This window comes from Heteronotia binoei, chromosome 12 (assembly GCF_032191835.1).
Source record: "Heteronotia binoei isolate CCM8104 ecotype False Entrance Well chromosome 12, APGP_CSIRO_Hbin_v1, whole genome shotgun sequence".
NCBI classification, from domain to species: Eukaryota; Metazoa; Chordata; class Lepidosauria; order Squamata; family Gekkonidae; genus Heteronotia; species Heteronotia binoei.
Window position 1 is genome coordinate 10,418,139 of NC_083234.1, and position 16,977 is coordinate 10,435,115.

Genomic DNA, 16,977 nt, shown 5'->3' on the forward strand with positions numbered 1-16,977 from the left:
AACGGCTTGGTGCGATCACACAGCTCTTCCGCTTATGAGTCCCCCCAGGGCATTCAGACAGCAGCCGATTATGCCACCCACATCCGATTCAGGGGACGCTACCAGGAAAATCCAGGTCGCTTTTAAATACAGATAGGAGGCGTCTGGAGACGGGGTGCATCCAGGTGCTGCTCGGAGGGCAGATGTGCTCCTGTGATCATGTACTTTTCATCCAAATGGGAGGCGGGGCTAGGTCGGGGCAAATCTCCTGTGTGAAATTCCCTCAAGGTCTGAGCCATTTAGCCATGTTGAGTTAAAATTAAACAAAACAAAACAAAAATACGGTTAAGAGAACAAACACACTTTTAGGATGTCTTCTCAAACTTCTCACGCTTTTAGGATGTCTTCTCAAACTGGGAGAGCCAGTTTGGTGTAGTGGTTAAGTGCATGGACTCTTATCTGGGAGAACCGGGTTTGATTCCCCCACTCCTCCACTTGCAGCCGCTGGAATGGCCTTGAGTCAGCCCCTAGCTCTTACAGAGTTGTCCTTGAAAGGGCAGCTTCTGGGAGAGCTCTCTCAGCCCCACCCACCTCGCAGGGTTAGCTTTTGCTAGTCTGGATGTGCGGCCACCAAGGAAAACCAGGGCTACAATGCAGAGGCAGGCAATGGCAAACCACCTACGAATGTCTCTTGCCTTGAAAAGCCCACAGGGTCATCATAAGTCAGCTGCGACTTGGCAAAAAGAAAAAAAAAGTCACAAACATTACTTATTAAAGGTCCTCGTTTGTATAAATCACTGCTGTTTCCTTTAAAATATGTGGATGTATGGAATCCATCCTGGCTTGCATTTTGCAAAATGCAGCCGTTTGTACACATCTAATAACCCTTTGCAGTAACGTGTGTTTGTGTGAGAGAGAGGGCGTTTTCGCACAGAGCTTACCGCGGAGCGACGTCATAAGAACATAAGAGAAGCCATGTTGGATCAGGCCAATGGCCCATCCAGTCCAACACTCTGTGTCACAGAAGAACATAAGAGAAGCCATGTTGGATCAGGCCAGTGGCCCATCCAGTCCAACACTCTGTGTCACATAAGAACATAAGAGAAGCCATGTTGGATCAGGCCAACGGCCCATCCAGTCCAACACTCTGTGTCACAGAAGAACATAAGAGAAGCCATGTTGGATCAGGCCAGTGGCCCATCCAGTCCAACACTCTGTGTCACATAAGAACATAAGAGAAGCCCTGTCGGATCAGGCCAATGGCCCCTCCAGTCCAACACTCTGTGTCACATAAGAACATAAGAGAAGCCCTGTTGGATCAGGCCAATGGCCCCTCCAGTCCAACACTCTGTGTCACATAAGAACATAAGAGAAGCCATGTTGGATCAGGCCAACGGCCCATCCAGTCCAACACTCTGTGTCACATAAGAACATAAGAGAAGCCATGTTGGATCAGGCCAGTGGCCCATCCAGTCCAACACTCTGTGTCACATAAGAACATAAGAGAAGCCATGTTGGATCAGGGCAATGGCCCATCCAGTCCAACACTCTGTGTCACATAAGAGCATAAGAGAAGCCATGTTGGATCAGGCCAATGGCCCATCCAGTCCAACACTCTGTGTCACATAAGAGCATAAGAGAAGCCATGTTGGATCAGGCCCATCCAGTCCAACACTCTGTGTCACATAAGAACATAAGAGAAGCCATGTTGGATCAGGCCCATCCAGTCCAACACTCTGTGTCACATAAGAACATAAGAGAAGCCATGTTGGATCAGCCCAATGGACCATCCAGTTCAACACTCTGTGTCACATAAGAGCATAAGGGAAGCCATGTTGGATCAGGCCAATGGCCCATCCAATCCAACACTCTGTGTCACATAAGAGCATAAGAGAAGCCATGTTGGATCAGGCCCCTCCAGTCCAACACTCTGTGTCACAGAAGAACATAAGAGAAGCCATGTTGGATCAGGCCCATCCAGTCCAACACTCTGTGTCACACAGTGGCAAAAAAAATTATATATACACACACACTGTGGCTAATAGCCACTGATGGTCCTCTGCTCCATATTTTTATCTAAACCCCTCTTGAAGGTGGCTATGCTTGTGGCCGCCACCACCTCCTGTGGCAGTGAATTCTACATGTGAATTCCACAGAACCAGGAAGAGCTGCGAAGAGCCGTGGCTTTTGCGTCGCTAACGTAAACTGGTTTTTAGCGGTTTACATTTGCGACGCAAAAGGCTCGGCACTTCGCGGCTCTTCCTGGTTCTGCGGAGCAGTTGGTGTGAAATCCGCGTAGACACTGCACAGTGAAGAGGGACGTCGCTCCGTGGTAAGCTCTGTGCGAAAACGCTCTCTTTAAAACACCCTCCAAGTTTCAAAAGGACTTGTCCAGGGAGTCTAATTCTATGAGCCCCAAAAGAAGGTGCCCCAATCCTTTGTTATTTCCAATGGAGGTAAGGCATTTAAAAGGTGTGCGGTCCCTTTAAATGTGACAGCCGGAACTCCCTTTGGAGTTCAAGTATGCTTGTCACACCCTTGCTCTTGGCTCCACCCCCAGTGTCTCCTGGCTCCACCCCCAAACTCCCCAGATATTTCTTGCGTTGGACTTGGCAACCCAATGAAGATACCACACAGCAAGTGAACTTGCACATTGGTCCTAGCTCGTGCGCCTGCAGAGGGAAAGATCTCGCCTTCTTTTCTTCCTGTTTGTTTGCTCCCAAACACTTGCTTGACGGGCAGTCAAGCCCGATGCATTAATAGACTATTAATGTATCCGATTTTCCAGAGCAGCGTGTATGGGCTTCCCATAGGTTAATTAGGCCATATTTCAAGATAATCACGGCCGTATATTTCGGTGCTAATTAAGTGGCTTTAAACCGTATCCACACTGTGGCTCAGTGAATCATAATTAAAGTTCTCTTCTTCCTCCTATTATGTACCGCAAGAACTAATACCCATAAAGTCCCAAATGCCGTTCTTTGCCAGAAGCAAATTAAGCCTCGTGGCTCCATCTTACAAAATGTACCTTTTTTGAAAAAAGGGAGGGGGGAGGCGGGGAACCATGTACAAATTATTCTGAATGAATATTGCATGAATCATCAAAAATATCTTTGTCTTGCTCTTCTTCCCCTATATTTATTCCCAGTGATGTTCGTTGCTGGAGAAGAATGAAGGGCCAACTTGTGGAAGGCGATAACCGTTAGCACAGGAGGGAGAAGAGCACCTTCGTAGAAAAGGGGGTGCTGGAGCTCATTAGCACAACTCATTTGCATAGGCCGCACATAGGATTGCCAAACCCCAGGTGGGGGGCAGGGGATCCCCCGGTTTGGAGGCCCTCCCCCCGCTTCAGGGTCATCAGAAAGCGGGGGGAGGGGAGGGAAATGTCTGCTGGGGACTCTATTATTCCCTATGGAGATTTATTCCCATAGAAAATCATGGAGAATTGATCCACGGGTATCTGCGGCTCTGGGGGGGCTGTTTTTGGGGGTAGAGGCACCAAATTTTCAGTATAGCATCTAGTGCCTCTCTCCAAAATACCCCCTCCAGTTTCAAAAAGATTGGACCAGGGGGTCCAATTCTATGAGCCCCAAAAGAAGGTGCCCATATCCTTCATTATTTCCTTGGGAAGATAGGAATTGAAAAGGTGTGCCGTCCCTTTAAATGTGATGGCCAGAACTCCCTTTGGCGTTCAATTATGCTTGTCATAGCCTTGATCTTGAATTAGAATTGTCATCATAAAACCTTACTCCCATCATACTTTTTCAATGACTTTCTCCTATGTGGCCCCTGTGGCATGAGGAAGATTTCCATCTGCTTTATCTGTTTTGGTTATTTTCCCATTTTTTTTGGTGGGGAAAAATATTAGAAAGTTTGTTAGATCTTAAACGTTCAGCAAAATTCACACAGGGGGCTTGAACAATGGAGCCCAGAAGCAAGTATTTGAAAGGGTGTGTGTGTGTGTGTGTAAGAATGAAAGAGCACAATAAAATTTTAGAGGTTGCAGAGCTTTGCTCCTGTGAGCTCCTGCCCAAAATGAAGCCTGGAGAGGAGCAATGACTTCTTGAACAATGCTGGGAAGTGCCACCTCTATTCAGTCCCTATTTATCAGTATTCCTTTCGACCAGGGGTGGGGAACCGTTTTTCTGCCAAGGGCCATATGGATATTTATAACATCATTCGTGGGCCATACAAAATTATCAACTTAAAAAAACAGTGCTCTGCCGAGGGAGAATTATTCAGGCCAGCAAAATTAATGCAAATAATTGGTTTTCTATTTGAAGTCATGTGGGGAGAGCCTAATCTGGCACGCACACACACACACCCGGCCCGCAGCCCTAGGCAAATGCTTTTTCGTAGAAAAAGCCCAGCAGGAACTCAGCAGCATATTAGACCACATCCCCTAATATTAGCATATTAGGTCACATACTCATTAGCAGATTAGGCCACACCATCTGGGATAATTAAGTGCAAACTGAACTGTGACAGTAACTTTTCCAGGCCCTGCAGCAATTCTGGCCGGCCGGCCAGGCCCCAGGGAGGCTGCCGCACAGTACATCTGGGCCCTGTGATCCCTGCCTGGCCCTGGGGAGGCTGCTGCACAGCGCAGCTAGGCCCCACGATCCTCGCTGGCCAGCCAGGCCCCAGGGAGGCTGCCACATGGCTCGGTTCAGCCCAGCAATCCCTGAGGGCCACAACAAGTGACCTTGAGGGCTGCATACGGCCCTCGGGACGGAGGTTCCCCACCCCTGGCCTGGGCCATCAAAGTCAGTATAAAATGCATACATAAATAAATAACGGCTGAATGTAGACTTCAATCCCAGCCTCCCCACTCCAACCCCAGATTGCTAACTGTTTCCAAATGACACATCATTATCCTTTACCAGCACCTACCTCTCGGGCTAACTTATTGTGTATGCTGGCTAAGTGGCAAATTACACGTTACTTGCAAAATGCACGGAATAAAGCTGCAATAGTTTTGTGGGGTTTTTTTTAAATAAATGTTTTTAAAAAAGAAATGTGGATGTAGTTTCTGAGCCTCTGGCTATTTTTGAAATTCCTGGAGAACAGGAGAGGTGCCGGAAGATTGGAGGCGGGCGAATGTTGTCCCCATCTTCAAGAAGGGGGGAAAAAGAGGATCCAGGTAACTACTGACCCGTCAGCTTGACGTCTATACCTGGAAAAGTTTTAGAACAAATCTTCAGTCGGTCCTGGAACATTTAGAAAGAATGGATGTGATTACTAAGAGCCAGCATGGTTTTCTCAAGAACAAGTCATGTCAGACTAACCTGATCTCTTTTTGTGGGGGGGAAAGTGACTACCTTGCTGTATCGGGGGAATGCTGTAGACATCGTTTATCTTTATTTCAGTAAGGCTTTTGATAAGGTTCCACATATTATCCTTGTTGACAAGTTGGTAAAATGTGGTTTGGATCCTGTTACAGTTAGGTGGTTCTGTAACTGATTGACAGATCGCACCCAAAGAGTGCTTATGAATGGTTTCTCGTCCTCTTGGAGAGGAGTCACAAGTGGAGTGCCTCAGGGAGGGATCTGTCCTGGGACCTGTTTTGTTCAACATCTTTATCAATGATTTGGATGAAGGAATAGAAGGAATGCTTATTAAATTAGCAGATGATACTAAATTAGGAGGGGCTGCAAACACAGAAGAACACAGAAACAGGATACAGGATAACCTTGACAGTCTGGAAAACTGGGCTAAAACCAATAAAATGAATTTTAACATGGATAAATGTAAAGTTCTGCATTTAGGTAGGAAAAATCCAATGCATGGTTATAGAATGGGGGAGACTTGTCTTAGCAGTAGTATGTGCGAAAAGGATCTAGGGGTCTTAGTGGATCATACACTGAACATGAGTCAACAGTGTGATGCCGTGATTAAAGAAGCAAATGCAATTTTGGGCTGTATCAACAGAAGTCTAGTGTCCAGATCACGTGATGTGATGGTATCGCTTTATTCTGCTCTGGTAAGACCTCACCTGGAGTATTGTGTTCAGTTTTGGGCACCACATTTTAAGAAGGATATAGAGAAGCTGGAACAGGTCCAGAGGAGGGCGACGAAGATAGTGAGGGGTCTGGAGACCAAATCCTATGAAGAAAGGTTGAAGGAGCTGGGGATGTTTAGCCTGGAGAGGAGGTGGCTGAGAGGTGATAGGATCACCATCTTCAAGTACTTGAAGGGCTGTCATTGAGAGGATGGTGTGGAATTGTTTTCTTTGGCCCCGGAAGGTAGGACCAGAACCAATGGGTTGAAATTAAATCAAAAGAGTTTCCGGCTCAACATTAGGAAGAACTTCCTGACCGTTAGAGCGATTCCTCAGTGGAACAGGCTTTCTCGGGAGGTGGTGGGCTCTCCTTCCTTGGAGGTTTTTAAACAGAGACTAGATGGCTATCTGACAGCAATGAAGATCCTGTGAATTTAGGGGGGAGTGTTTGTGAGTTTCCTGCATTGTGCAGGGGGTTGGACTAGATGACCCTGGAGGTCCCTTTCAACTCTATGATTCTGTTCTATGAAAAGCAGCCACAGGAGTTCTGAAAGCACAATTAGCTTTTTCTGTTATGAATGTGGAACTCCGTGAGAGGGGTCAGGAAGCAAGTGCGGAGAGGAACTTGGAGTGGAAAAGTGGCTGGCGGGGGAAGGAAAGGTGCCTCCTTCCCGCCATCCCCCAAATTGTTGCCTTCCCAGGTGACTCATTAAAAAAAAAATTCTTCTGTTGCCTTTGGGTGTAACCTATACTCAACCTCCAACAACCAGGAATCGTCCCCCCACCCCACCAGCAGTTCAACCAGCCCAGACTCTTGCGAGTATTACCGGCATAACGCATGTGAATGCTCAAGTGCCATTCAAATAAGTGTTATTATGAGTTCTATGCCTGCTGCCTGTTCTGATCCGCAGTGAAATGAGCTCTGATGAATGGAGAAGGAAGAAGCCCCTTTGCTTTTTTTCAAAAAGGTGTCCGGGGAGAGGAGAGGATGTTTTGCATGTGCTGATAATATCGCTGTACAGTTTGGTGTAGTGGTTAAGTGCGCGGCCTCTTTTCTGGGAGAACTGGGTTTGATTCCCCACTCCTCCACTTGCAGCTGCTGGAATGGCCTTGGGTCAGCCATAGCTCTCTTATCTGGGAGAACCGGGTTTGATTCCCCACTCCTACACTTGTACCTGCTGGAATGGCCTTGGGTCAGCTCTGGCAGAGGTTGTCCTTGAAAGGGCAGCTGCTGTGAGAGCCCTTTCCAGCCCCACCCACCTCACAGGGTGTCTGTTGTGGGGGGAGAAGATATGGGAGATTGTAAGCCGCTCTGAGTCTCTGATTCAGAGAGACAGGTGGGGTATAAATGTGCAGTCTTCTTCTTCTTCTTCTACATCTTATAAGGTTTCAAGGTCAGGCTGAGCCATGGGTGGATGCAGGACATTTTTGGGAGAAAAAGCCCAGCAGGAACTCATTTGAACATTAGGCCACACCCCCTGATATCACCATTGTTTCACATATGGCCCAGCAGGAATTCATTTGCATATTAGGCCACACCCTCTGATGTCAAGCCAGCCAGATCTGCATTCGTGTGCATTCCTGCTCAAAGAAAAGCCCTAGGTGGATGTGCCTGAACCTGCTCCCAGAAGGCATATGGTTTCCTGGTTTGAGCTGGAAGCAGTTTATGGTTTCTCACCTCCAGGTAGGGATGCCAGCCACTTGGTGGAACCTGGGGATCTCCTGGAATTCCAGGGGGAAAGCATCAGGCTCATTGTATTTATTCCTACCCGGTCTAGCCAACCATGGCTACGGCTCAGTGGCAGAGTATCTGTTTTGTGCAACAAGGTCCCCAGGCCAGGCTCTACCATCTCTGGTTAAAGGATTTTGGGTGCTGGAATGGTTACCAACTCTGGGTTGGGAAATGTCTGGAGATTTTGGGGGTGGAGGGTGGGGTTTAGGTGATGGAGGGGCCTCAGGAAGGTATAATATCCCAGATTCTTCCCTTCAAAGGAGCCCTTTCCTCCAAGGGAACTGCCCTCTGTTACCTGGAGATGAGTTGCAATAGCAGGGCATTCCCAGGCACCACCTGCAGTTGGGCAACCCAAGATGTTGGGGGAGGAAATTTCTGAGACCTTGGAAAGCTGCTTCCAGTTAGAGAAGGCCGTGCTGAGCTCAATGGACCAATGGTGTGAACGGGCAAAAGGGAGCCTTGTAGTTTTACAGCTGCAGGTATCACTACTGTGTATCTCTGTCTAGGGTTGCCTGGCCACCTCAACACTGTGGTGCAGCATTCTGGGTGGGCGGGATTTATGTGCAATGTCCTTGGCATGATGACATCGTAGGGTCGCCAAGTCCCCCGCAGCCTCCGGCAGGGGACTGTTCCTGCCCACGCAGCACGATGACATCACTTGCAAGCGACATCATTGTACCAGTGACGTCACGTGCCTGCCGCTTTAGGAGCTTTGAGGAAAACTCTGTGGTTTTCCTGGACACTCTAGCATTTTGACAGGGAAAGCTCTATGTTTTTTTAAAAACTCCAAAACCATAGAGTTTGCCCTAAAACCAGAGCACCACTGTGTGATGTCACTGCTTGGGGGTGTGGTTTCCCCTGCCAGCCAGCTGGCTGGTGGCAAGCCAAAGCACCCCAAAGTGGGGGAACGCCCACCCAGACCTGGGGGTCAGCACCCCTCCCTCTATCCCTTCTGAAGAAGTGAGCGGTGACTCACAAAATCTCACCCCCTGCCATAAATTTTGTTAGTTTTAAAAAAGGCTCCTGGACTCTTGTTCTTTTCTACTCTCCCTTCTGTTCCTGAACTGGGCTGCTTATCTCGCTCCAGCATTTTCAACTTTAATTTTGAACCCAGGGCTTTTTTTTTTAGTAGCAGGAACTCCTTTGCATATTAGGCCACACCTCCCTGATGTAGCCAGTCCTCCTGGAGCTGACAGGAGACCTTGTAATAAGAGCCCTGTAAGCTCCTGGAGGATTGGCTACATCAGGGAGGTGTGGCCTAATAGGCAAAGGAGCTCCTGCTACAAAAAAGCCTCTGCTTGAACCTCTCCGAGAGTTTCTGCTTTGACCCAATGCTGTAGATTTCCTTCCTCCAGAAACCTGAAACGCTGCTTGTCACCTCACTAATTTCTCAGAGTCCCTGATTGGTTAAGGGACCACGGTCACGTGACGGGCGTTGAACGACAAACTGTAGAAGTCGTTAATTCTGAACTTTGAATGTCAGGCTACTCGGCTCGGAAAGAGGCAAAATGTTGAGTTACGTAAATTTTGCCAACATTGCAAATTTGATCAAGTGGGCAAAGGTCAGAGCTTCAAACGTGCACCTGGATTCAGCTCTTGCCTCCCCAGCTGCTGACTGGGTAGCTTCTCAGCCAAAAGGGGCGTTTCTTTTGACCTGCAAAGTCCAGTCTTGCACAATTACGATGCTTTCTTTCTTTTTAGCCATGTGACTCAAATGATCTCTTCTGTCTTCTCTTTTAGTTTAGTTTAGTTTAGTTTATTTATGATTTATATCCCTCCCTTCCCACCAAGTGGCTCAGGGCAGCTTACAGCATATAAAATCTAAGATAAAAATTTAAACATTTTACACAGTTAAAACATTAAAAAAAACATACAGCGGTCTAATAAAACTACACTCAGTTTCGGGTGCCGGTTAGTTACAAGCCAGCCGGAAGAGGGCTGTCTTGCAGGCCCTGCGGAACTGGGCAAGGTCCCGCAGGGCCCTCACCTCTTCCGGCAGCTGGTTCCACCAGGAAGGGGCCATTACGGCGAAGGCCCTGTCCCTAGTAGATTTCAGGCGGGCTTCCTTTGGCCCGGGGACGACGAGAAGATTTTGGGTTCCCGATCTCAGTACTCTCTGGGGAACATGTGGGGAGAGACGGTCCCTCAGGTAGGCAGGTCCTAGGCCATATAGGGCTTTAAAGGTGATGACCAGCACCTTGTACTGGACTCAAAGGTCTTGAGCAGATTGAGATCCAAAGCTCTTGGATCTCAATCCAAGAGCTGTGGCGAAATGTTTAGCGACTGCACGGGTAGTTTTGCGAGGCTCATTCGCAAGGGAAAATGAAATGACATTTTGAGATGGTGAGCTCCCAGAACCTGTTAAGTGGGTGGCCCCTGATCTGGCTGGCCCAGGCTAGCCTCATCTCATCAGACCTTGGAAGCTAATCTGGGTCAGCCGTGGCTAGTATTTGATGGGAGACCTCCAAGGAATACCAGGGACCATGGGTTCGTTACAAAGTGCTGGTTATTACCTTTAAAGCCCTATATGGCCGAGGACCTGCCTACCTGAGGGACCGTCTCTCCCCATACGAACCCCAGAGAGCACTGAGGTCAGCAGGGAAGAACCAGCTGACTATCCCTGGAACAAAGGAGGCCAAACTCCAAAACACCCGTACACGGGCCTTCTCCATCACAGCTCCACACCTACGGAACCAGCTCCCGGAAGAAGTGCGAGCCCTGCGGTGCCTTGACGAGTTCCGCAGGGCCCGCAAGACCACCCTTTTCAGGATGGCCTTTGCTGGCTGAGAGACTGCTGTTGGGTGACTTGGAGGGACGGTGGCTCAGTGGTAGAGCATCTGCTTGGGAAGCAGAAGGTCCCAGGTTCAATCCCCGGCATCTCCAAAAAAGGGTCCAGGCAAATAGGTGTGAAAAACCTCAGCTTGAGACCCTGGAGAGCTATGAATGGGGCTGTGGCTCAGTGGTAGAGCATCTGCTTGGTAAGCAGAAGGTCCCACGTTCAATCCCTGGCATCTCCAACTAAAAAGGGTCCAGGCAAGTAGGCGTGAAAAACCTCCGCTTGAGACCCTGGAGAGCCGCTGCCAGTCTGAGAAGACAATATTGACTTTGATGGACCAAGGGTCTGATTCAGTATAAGGCAGCTTCATATGTTCATATGACTTTCGCTATTATCATTATAAATGGAATTAGTACCTGGAAATCTGTATAATACTTGGTTAACTGGAATGTTTTAAAGTTAATGTGATTTTAAACTCTGTAAAATTTTATGAAATGTTGTTAGCCGCCCTGAGCCCGCCTCGGCGGGGAGGGCAGGATATAAATAAAAATTTTATGATTATTATTATTATTAGCAGGAGCTCCTTTGCATATTAGGCCGCACCCCCTGATGTAGCCAATCCTCCTGGAGCTTACAAAAAAGAGCCTTGTAAGCTCTTGGAGGATTGGCTACATCGGGGGGGGGTGTGTGGCCTAATATGCAAAGGGGCTCCTGCTAGAATTCCACCCCTGCCAGGAACTCTAGGGCTGTCACTCAGAGAAGGGCAGGGAGCTGTTCCTGTGGGCAAAAGAGGACAGGACTCAAAGTAATGGGTATAAATTAAGTACTGGCTGGATATTAGGAACAACTTTTTTAACAGTAAGAGTTGTTCAACAGTTGGGATCAGCTCCTGAGCGAGGTGGTGAGCTCTCCCTAGCCGGCAGTCTTGAAGCAGCGGCTGGAGCAACACTTGTCAGGGATACTCTAGGCCAGGGGTGGCCAACGGTAGCTCTCCAGATGTTTTTGCCTACAACTTGGCCATGCTGGCTGGGGCTGATGGGAGCTGTAAGCAGAAAACATCTGGAGAGCTACCGTTGGCCGCCCCTGTTATATAGGGCCTCTCTTCTTCTCCCTCTCCACCCCTGCTTTAGGCTGATCCTGCATGGAGCAGGGAGTTGGACTAGATGGCCTCTCTGATCCCTTCGGACTCTGTGATTCTAGGATTGTATGTGGAGGCAGGCAACGGCCAACCACCTCCGAATGTCTCTTGTTCTGAAAACTCTACAGGGTCACCATAAGGCGGCTGTGGCTTGGCAGCATTTCCCACCACAGTTAAGAGGGTGGACAAATATGTTTCTCTTAAAATGGACTGGATTTCACACGCCAATAAAATCTATTCGAAGGACCAGGACCCTTTTTTCTAGAAAAAGCCCAGCAGGAATTCATTTGCAAGATCACACCCCCTGACATCACCGTTGTTTCACATAGGGCTTTTTTTTTTGTAAAAAAAAGTCCAGCACGTACTCAATTGACCGTTCGGCCACACAGCCTGACACCAGGATTTATATCCTGCCCTATACTCTGCATCTCAGCGTCTCAGAGTCTCTCTCAACAATCTCCTTTACCTCCCCCCCCCCCCCACAACAGACACCCTGTGAGGTGGGTGGGGCTGAGAGAGCTCTTGCAGCAGCTGCCCTTTCAAGGACAACTCCTACGAGAGCCAAGGCCATTCCAGCAGCTGCGAGCCGAGGAGTGGGGAATCAAACCCGTTTCTCCCAGATAAGAGACTGCGCACTTCACCACTACACCAAACTGGCTCTCACGACAGCTCTGCAAGAGCTCTGGCTGACCCAAGGCCATTCCAGCAGCTGCAAGTGGAGGAGTGGGGAATCAAACCTGGTTCTCCCAGATAAGAGACTGCGCACTTAACCACTACACCAAACTGGCTCTCAGAAGACAGACAAGCTGTGAGGTAGGTGGGGCTGAGAGGGCTCTCACAGCAGCTGCCCTTTCAAGGACACCCTCTGCCAGAGCTATGGCTAACCCAAGGCCATTCCAGCAGGTGCAAGTGGAGGATTGGGGAATCAAACCCGGTTCTCCCAGATAAGAATCCGCGCACTTAACCACTACACCAAACTGGCTCTCTTACAAATCAAGTCGGTTGGAACTGCTGTGTGTTCCTGCTCAAAAAAAAAAAAAGCCCTGCTAAGCAGTGCTGTTTTAAACCCTGTGGAGGCCTAGGCAGTCGTAATCTTGGTGGGAAGCTTCACAGATGATCTCAGAGTCGGAGTGCCTGCCCCTCCACCCACGGCCCCACTGCAGCCTGCAGGGACCTTCTTAAAAACCCCTTTTACTAAGCTGTAGGGGAGAGGCAGAGAGAGGCAAATTTGGTGACTACACCAGCATCAGCCATACCAGGCAGGTTGGGCAAACAGCGGCTCAGTTGCTGGCTGTGTGTAGGCTGAGAAGGCTGCAAGCAAGGGGGGGAAATGGGAGGAGGAGGAAGAAGAAGATATTGGATTTATATCCCTCCTTCCACTCCAAAGAGTCTCAGAGTGGCTCACAATCTCCTTTATCTCCCTCCCCCACAACAGAAATCCTGTGAGGTAGGTGGGGGTGAGAAGGCTCTCACAGCAGCTGCCCTTTCAAGGACAACCTCTGCCAGGGCTATGGCTGACCCAAGGCCAAGCTAGCAGGTGCAAGTGGAGGAGTGGGGAATCAAACCCGGTTCTCCCAGATAAGAGTCTGCACACTTCACCACTACACCAAACTGGCTCTCACAAGGACAGCTCTGCCAGAGCTATGGCTGACCCAAGGCCTTTCCAGCAGGTGCAAGTGGAGGAGTGGGGGATCAAACCCAGTTCCCCCAGACAAGAGTCCGCACAGTTAACCACTACACCAAACTGGCTCTCCAGCCTGGGGCCCCTAAAGGCATGGGGGCCCATAGGACAGTGCCTACGTGGCCTAATTTTTAATCAGGCTCTGCTGCTATGGACTCAAACTGACCATAGCCACAGTTACACACTCGGTCTGAATACACTATTCCCGAGAACTGACCTTCCGGAGAAGCTGAGGGAAAAGAGTTTAACCAAGCGAGTATAAATACCTTTCCCCAGTGAAAGATCTTTCAGTCTTTTAAGTAGCTCAGACTGGCACTAGAGAAGGGAACTCCAAAGAAGGCTGGAGAGCCGACATACGGGAAGTCAGTTTGGAAACCACAGCCATCAAGGCAAGGGATGCACAACGATGCCTTTTAAAACCGCTGCTTCTTGTCAGAGGTGGGCCATTTTCATTTCATCGTTTTTCATTGCTCCTGCCGTCAATTATTCCCTTTATGGGGTGTTCACGCGTCATGCAGCTTTTATGCCATTCGAACGCCATTTCTCTGCAACTGACACAACCCGGCATCAATTTTAACCGTAATAGTTCTATCAAATTTTGTTAGAATGGGAATGGGAAAGGGGGAAAAAAAAGAGAGAGACAGTTGCAGATTGGACCTACCTAGAAAGAAACCACGTCAAATGCCTGCATTTTCAAATCAAATCACAAGTTTCGGTGACATCCTCACTAAAGGCAAATCTCGGCATCAAAAAATACAAAGCTGAGCTGCAGCAAGCCCATGATGTGAATCAAGACCTTTTTCCATAGCTGGGGTCCTCAATTTTTTTTTGAGCTTGCTTCTGCTGTCAATTATTCCTTTCAATAATAATAAATTTTTATTTATACCCCGCCCTCCCTGCCGAAGCAGGCTCAGGGCAGCTAGGAGCTTTACAGGGTATTCATGTGTCATACAGCTTCTATGCCATTCGAACACCATTGATTGATTGGCCATCCCTCATTGGATTGGGGAGGGATGGTGGCTCAGTGGTAGAGCATCTGCTTGGGAAGCAGAAGGTCCCAGGTTCAATCCCCGGCATCTCCAAAAAAGGGTCCAGGCAAATAGGCGTGAAATACCTCAGCTTGAGACCCTGGAGAGCCGTGAATGGGGCTGTGGCTCAGTGGTAGAGAATCTGTTTGGGAAGCAGAAGGTCCCACGTTCAATCCCCGGCATCTCCAACTAAAAAGGGTCCAGGCAAATAGGCGTGAAATACCTCAGCTTGAGACCCTGGAGAGCCATGAATGGGGCTGTGGCTCAGTGGTAGAGCATCTGCTCGGTAAGCAGAAGGTCCCATGTTCAATCCCCGGCATCTCCAACTAAAAAGGGTCCAGGCAAATAGGCGTGAAAAACCTCCGCTTGAGACCCTGGAGAGCCATGAATGGGGCTGTGGCTTAGTGGTAGAGCATCTGCTCGGTAGGCAGAAGGTCCCAGGTTCAATCCCCAGCATCTCCAACTAAAAAGAGTCTAGGCAAGTAGGCGTGAAAAACCTCAGCTTGAGACCCTGGAGAGCTGCTGCCAGTCTGAGTAGACAATACTGACTTTGATGGATGGAGGGTCTGATTCAGTATCTCTCTCTCTCTCGGCTTGGCTTCGCGAACGAAGATCTAAGAAGGGTGCAATAGTCCACGTTTACTGCAGGCTCGCTGGTGGCTGACAAGACCAATGTGGGACAGGCAGGTCCGGCCACAGCGGCTGCAGGGAAAAGTCTGATTTAGGGTTGGTCCTGTAGCAGTGCGATTCTTCCTCAATCTCCTTTTGTCCTCAAGACCAGCTATGCGTGTGTTCTCAAAGGAAGAGACAGCCTGGTGGATGGTGTGCCTCCATGCTTTGCGATCTGAGGCTAGGTCAGACCACTGGTGATGGTTGATGTGACAGGTGCTAAGGGATTTCTTCAAGGAGTCCTTGTACCTCTTCTTTGGTGCCCCTCTATTTCGATGGCCGGTGGAGAGTTCGCCATACAGGGCAATCTTGGGAAGGCGGTGGTTTTCCATCCTAGAAATATGCCCTGCCCAGCGCAGCTGCGTCTTCAACAGCAGTGCCTCGATGCTGGTAACCTCTGCCCGCTTGAGGACTTCAGTGTTGGTCACAAAGTCACTCCAGTGGATGTTGAGGATGGTGCGAAGGCAGCGCTGATGAAAGCGCTCAAGGAGTCGCAGGTGATGACGGTATAAAACCCACGATTCGGAGCCATAGATGAGGGTTGTCATCACAACCGCTTTGTAAACATTGATCTTTGTGCCTTTTTTCAGATGCTTGTTGCTCCACACTCTTTTGTGCAGTCGGCCAAATGCACGGTTTGCCTTTGCCAGCCTGTTGTCAATCTCCTTGTCGATCTTGGCATCTGAGGAGATGATGCACCCCAGGTAGCTGAACTGCTGGACTGTCTTCAGAACTGATTCACCCACAGTGATACAGGGAGGGTGATAATCTTCCTGGGGTGCAGGCTGGTGGAGAACTTCTGTCTTCTTCAGACTAACTTCTAGGCCGAATAGCTTGGCAGCCTCTGCAAAGCAGGACGTCATATGCTGCAGAGCTGATACCGAGTGGGAGACGAGTGCAGCATCATCAGCAAACAGTAGCTCTCGGATGAGTTTTTCCATTGTCTTGGAGTGTGCCTTTAGTCGCCTCAGGTTGAACAGGCTGCCATCGGTGCGATAGCGGATGTAGACACCATCGTCCTCATCTAGATCTACTGCGGCTCTTTGAAGCATCATGCTAAAGAAGATCGTAAAGAGAGTTGGCGCGAGAACGCAGCCTTGCTTTACACCTGTGCCTATTGGGAAGGGCTCCGAGAGGTCGTTGCAGTGTCTGACTTGGCCTCGCTGGTCTTCGTGTAGCTGGATGATCATGCTGAGGAACCTTGGGGGACATCCTAAACGTTCCAAGATTTGCCACAGGCCTTTCCTGCTAACGGTATCGAAAGCTTTGGTAAGGTCGACAAAAGTCACATACAGAGCCTTGTTCTGTTCCCTGCATTTCTCTTGGAGCTGCCTGAGAACAAATACCATGTCGGTGGTGCTCCTGTTAGCTCTGAAGCCGCACTGGCTCTCTGGGAGGAGTTCTTCTGCAATGGTGGGCACCAGTCTGTTCAGGAGTATTCTGGCAAGGATTTTGCCTGCGATGGAGAGCAGGGTTATCCCCCGGTAGTTGGAGCAGTCTGACTTTTCCCCTTTGTTCTTGTATAGGGTGATGATGATTGCATCGCGAAAGTCCTGTGGTAATTTGCCTTGTTCCCAGCAGGTAACAAGTACTTTGTGAAGTGAGCTATGTAGTACTGTGCCCCCATGCTTCCAGATCTCTGGTGGAATTCCATCAACTCCTGCTGCCTTGCCACTTTTCAGTTGCTTGATGGCTTTAACAGTCTCTTCTAGGGTGGGGATCTCATCCAACTCTGTTTTCACCGGTTGAAGTGGGGTGAGGTGGATTGCTGAATCTTGAACTATGCGGTTGGCACTGAAGAGAACCTGAAAATACTCCGACCACCGGTTCAGTATGGATGCCTTGTCTGTGAGGAGCACTTGGCCGTCTGCACTATGCAAGGGACTCTGAGCCTGATATGATGGACCATATACTGCCTTCAGGGCTTCGTAGAACCCTCTTAAATCACCAGTGTCTGCACACAGCTGGGTTCT